Source organism: Pteropus medius, unplaced genomic scaffold, assembly GCF_902729225.1.
Source record: "Pteropus medius unplaced genomic scaffold, Ma_sr-lr_union100, whole genome shotgun sequence".
Classification (NCBI taxonomy): domain Eukaryota; kingdom Metazoa; phylum Chordata; class Mammalia; order Chiroptera; family Pteropodidae; genus Pteropus; species Pteropus medius.
In genome coordinates this window covers 14,542,810-14,548,527 of record NW_024340696.1, presented here as the reverse complement: position 1 = coordinate 14,548,527, position 5,718 = coordinate 14,542,810, and positions in this window count along the sequence as shown.

The window sequence follows — 5,718 nt, the reverse complement described above, 5'->3', positions numbered from 1 at the left end:
AAAGAAGCTAATGTTAACTGGAGGGTTGCATCAATAGGGTAGAGAATCATGCAATGGATGTATAGAGGGAGGAAATACATGATTGTGCAAGTACCTTATAGGCTAAGTTTAGAACTAAAAAAATTATGATTATCTTAAGTATACTAGGAAATCATTTGGAAGGTTGTACATAGGCATGTTAGTTACTCTGTAGAATTCAAAGTTAGTTGAAAAAGTCAGATAACGTGGTAAAAACACTAAATGACCTGGAATTTGAGATTTCTGGTTATAAATTCTGGCCTCAGTTAAATGATTACATCATTTAAGTGTGATAATACTCATTTACTTAATTTTTGAAATGAAGAGTAACATTGGTTGCACCTAATTTCTTGTGACAGGAGAGGTTGTTGAAGTTGGTCAGCAATTTGTTCAGCTGATGAAATGATACACTTTTAAAGACCAGAGAAGTTCTGAAAGCCAATTTCTCTCTTTTGAGTAGTCATGTCTTGGTTTGCTCTTTATTGGGCATTCACTCTAAGAGATGTTTATTATTTATATTAACTTTTTAACAAATAGTTACCTAAAGCAATGAACTAATTCCACAGTTTACACTTTCTATAAATAGACAAATGTAAATAAATACCTGTTAGAGATGAGTAAAGGAGATTCAAGTTAAGACTATATGAGTTGGGTAGATTATTCTTAAGGTTTCTTTGACCTGTTTTTCTTTGTTGTAGAGGCATTTCCTCCAACCATTATCTCTCCTATATCCATTTATGGCACCAACATTGCATCTTGGATTTAGCATCTTAAAAATGCTAATTGAGGTTTTAAAATTAGCACAGGTGCTAGGGAAAGCAAGTGCCTGGTTATTTTCCAGCCATGCTGGAATTGAATGAAAACTATAAACTCACACTGAGAAATATGCAAATATATTTTTATAAAGTTTCAGAGATTCACAAACTCTTTGAAGCCTTTACAAGATATCTCCATATGCAAGCCCTATGGGGTGAATAACAACCGAGAATAGGTACTTTCCAAGTATTTGTAATTCTGAAGACTAGTTTCTGCCCTTAATTTAATAGTTCTAATTAAAGGTATATTCTGTTAACTTTTTCTTAATACAATAGCTGTGAAAATATTAAAAGTGCCTCTATGAGGAAGTAAATGGGAACATAAAGAGAGAATTCACTTATAGGAATTTCTGAAAACCAAGAAGTGTTAGTACAGCTAACACTTCATTTTCAACATAGGTTAAATTGTGTTTTCTCCCACCATATTGGCTGAAAAAAAACCTGTCTTACACCTGGCTAAGTGTTAGTTTTTTCCCAACATGTTAATAACTTACTATGCAACTGTTTAAAATTGATGTTACCAATATGCAAAATCTCCATAGGAATGCAGAAATCAAAAAGACAGTCACCATTTTTTCTCCTAAGGTAAATGACTATATTTACAATTGTACTTGTTTTTCCTATTCATCACTGTTATCTTTTATGTGCAAATGAGCCATCATATTTTCAGGTTAATAATTTGAAAGATACAATGTTGAAAGTATTCAGGCTTACAGTAAGGTATGATAAAGTAGCAATAGACTGCTGGCAGTTTTTCTAGATTCTTCAGAAAAAAAAAGGAATTAAATATACGAAGTACTATAGTTTATCGTTATACATTTGTTAACACATTGTAATTCTTAGAGCAACCCACTGGGCAGTTGTTATTGCCCATTGACCTTTAGCTTGCAATGTAAACTCTTTGAGTTTCAGTATCCTCATCTAAAAAATGAGGGCAATCACACCTCAGTGGGTTGTTCAAAAGATTATAATGAGGTAACAAATCTCTTGCTGACCAATAGATGCCTGTGCCCATTATTGCTGCTTGTGATCACCATACAGCATAAAGAAATTTGGACTATTGGACTCAAAGTTAAGGTCTTATGTGACGAGCAGGCTGAGACAGTTTCAGAGCACATGCATGATGAGCCACATATGGGCACAGCCAACACAAGCAGATGATAGTGAAGTCAAAGTGGACTTAACTTCTCTTGCTCTTAAGATCACCTGTCTAATATGTCATCAGGGATTTATAGGAGCTCCAAGGGCAGTGTCCACATGTTGACATCTTTAATATGCCTTTAGAGAATGGAGGTGGTTTGTGGGCATAACTGTAAAAGAAGGTCAGGTTAGAGATAGGGCTCCAGATAAAGTAAACAGCATTCAGTAAAATGCATGGTATATCATCTGAAAATGTTTTATTTAGAGCCAAGGTTTTGAAATATCTAAGACATCACTTATTTAATATATCTTATTTGACTCATATCTCATTTATATTTTGGGATCCATGGTTTTTAAGATAGCTTTAGAATGATTTAGGAGACCAATGTATTTTATTCCACTCCACAAATTCCAGACATATTTTTTTATATCAGAATCATATTATTCTTTTTTAGTACATTCTAAATTGCTTCAAAGTCTCCTTTCTGTGTCTTGTCAGGACTCATTTTTAATGTTGAATGAATAGTGGATATCTTAATTATAAAATGGCATACTTATGCTTTACCGTAAAGTAACAAAAGAAATAAACAGTCGTGAAATAGAACTTTGTGCACACTTATTAACTTCATAACACTCATTGTGGCACTTCCATTTCTCCTCCAGAGCACCTGTTCATGTTCATATCAAGATATAAAACAAGAAATGCTAGTATTAAGACTTTAGATAAGAGGCTTTGAACTCAAGATTGGATCCAGCTCAATCCTTTACCTCCTTTGAGTTTGAGCAAGTAATTTGAACTCTATAAACCCCAGTTTACTCAATTACAAGAAGGGAGACAATACCTCCCTTGCAGAGTTTTGATACAGATTTGAAATAATATATGTGAAGTGCTCAGCGTAGAGTTTTCATCTAGTAAATAGCAGTCACTATTATTATTGCTATTATCATTTTGCAAATTGGTAGTACATAAAAATGCCACTGAGATATCCCTCAACTCTGAGGATGAGAATTTGAAACTGTTTTGTAAAGCATATCATCAAATACTAGTCTGTAAATAGAGATGATGGGATTTTTTGGGCTTTTATATTTTCATAAAAAACATATTTTCAGTTTAAAGCTTACAGCAGCAAAAAACAAAAATGCAAAACAAAATGAAGAGAATGATATAAACACTTAAAAAAAAACATGCAGAGAGAGGACAGAAACTTCATATAGAGCAGTGAATTTTTCTTGGAAGCTTTAGTTCCCTGTGATAGTCTATGGGTCTATGGTTTCTACTTCCTATGTTCCTCTTCATTTCATGAATATAGGAGTCTGGACTTGCACTTTGAGTCATAGTATATTTCTGTAATTCTTTTGCTTCTCCTGTGCTGTAAGAATAAACATATCCCTTTTGGGGTCACCACTTCAGATTTAAGTTTCAGAATGCAAAGACATTTGGAACAAAGCTGCAACTTACAACATGGTAAAGTAGGAATTTATCAAAATCACAACAGATTAGCTATGCATATGTCATAAGAACAAAAAAAATAATCCTTTGTTTTTCTAAATGAGTATGATTTGGGGATTGTCTGTTATTGCAGCAGAGCTGATGAATGTATCTGCAGAGCCCTTGAGTTTACTGACCTCACTCACTCATTGCACATTTATATATGAATCTGGTCTCTGCTTATCTTCTAACTGCTTTTAATCACCTATAATCAGCCAGATATAGGTCTTAAAACACGTATCAGATTATGACTTTCCTCTATAAAATTCTCCAATGGCCTCCCAGTACAATTAGAATAAGATAATAGTAATATGTCTTTTAAATCCCTGTACATAGCCTAGAAGGCATGTGCAAAATTATGTACTTTCTCCCTCTCCACATTCATTGCATTTAGTGTGTTCCCTGTTGCTGTTACATTCCAGCTACATTGTAGCTGGTTTTTTTTAGTTCTTCAATATAACAAACTCTTCCTTTTCTTTCAATATAAGCTCTCTTTTTTCTGGAACATATTTCTCCTTGTTGTCTCAGTGCTGGCTCTCTTTCAATATCATGGTCACAGTTTGAAGGTCACCCTTCAGAGAAGCCATTTCAGACCACCATACCTCAGGCGATCCATCTCTCCTTCATTCCTTTTATTGTTCTCTATCATTTCATTATTTTTGTTTCTTTCATTATCTTCATCACAATTTTAATACTATTGTCACTATAAATAATAATAGTCAAGAGATATTGAGTATTTACTATATTCCAAGCAATTTTTAAGTGAATAACTTAAGAATAACCTATAATGTAGGTACTATTTTAAAGAAGGCAAAACTGAGGCATTAATTTTTTTTTACTTCTCTAGTTTATAAGACATGAGGATAGAGGCCAATAATACAATTTTTTTTCACTGCTTATACTCAGACATGCTACAGAATACGAACACAAAAATTATGTTTGAACTTCCTAAATTAAGTATTGAATTTCTCTATTGTAATTCTCTTATACTCCAATGCCTAACCCTTAATAATTCTGTCTCTCATTTTTAATCAATACATTAAAGCGCTGTGATGAGATAAGACTAACCAGCAGTCCCCAAACTTTTTGGCACAGGGACTGATGCTCTTATGAGAATCTAATGCCTGATGGTCTGAGGTGGAGCTGAGGCGGTGATGCTAGCGCTGGGGAGAGGCTGCAAATACAGATGAAGCTTCTCTGGCTCGCTCGCCTGCCACTCACCTCCTTCTGTGTGGCCTGGTTCCTCACAGGCCACAGACTGATACCTGTCCAAGACCCAGGGATTGGGGAACCCTTCTCTAAACAGAGCTTACGATAGATGTTTCTTTGATGACAAATGTTTTATACCATCCAATGCAGCTGCCATTAGCCATATGTGGCATGGATATCAAGCAACTAAAGTATGGCTAGGGTAACTGAGGAATTAAATTAATTTTATTTGCTTTAATTATATGTGGCTAGTGGCTACCCTATTGGGCAACACAGCTCTAGAATTTGTGGGTGAAAGTTTAGCTCAAATACCTAAGAACTACTCAAACCATAAATTGTTTGAACTACTAAGATGGAAATGTCTCCTATGGAGACCATTAGTTTTACTCTCCAAATAACTACATAATAATAATGAAACATTTATTATTTATTCATCAAATATTTGCTGACTACCTATTATGTCCCAGGCCCTAATTAAGCCCTTGTGATACAACAGTGAATGCAAACAGACATAGACCATGCCTTCAAGAAGTTTATAGTCTGGAGGAAAATATAAACAATCAATATCTGAGAATGCAAGAGCTACACTAATCACAATATATAATTAGTGTTATGAAGGAAATAAACATGGGGCTGAGCTAAGAAATATGGGGGTTGGTAGGTGGAACCAGTTCACATGCTTCAGATGGAGTTGAGGACTTCTCAACTGAGGAGATATAAAAATAAGACTAGATGGGTCAAAAGGAGCTACCCATGTGCAAGTGTGCAAAGGGAACAACTACTGAAAAGATGAAACAGTATATGCAAAAAAACCCAGAGAGAAAGAGTGGCAGCTAAGAGAAGGTCAGTATAGTCAGACCATGAGTGGTACTAAGAGCACCATGGCCAGGGATAAAAAGTTAAGTAAGATTTAAATTAGTAGGGTCTTATGCCATAGAAGGAATTATTATTGTTATTATGATCTTAAGTAAGAATGCAAAAGAAAGCCATTGTGGAATTTTAAGTAGGGATATAACACAGTCTCATGCTTTTTTTTTTTTTTTTTTT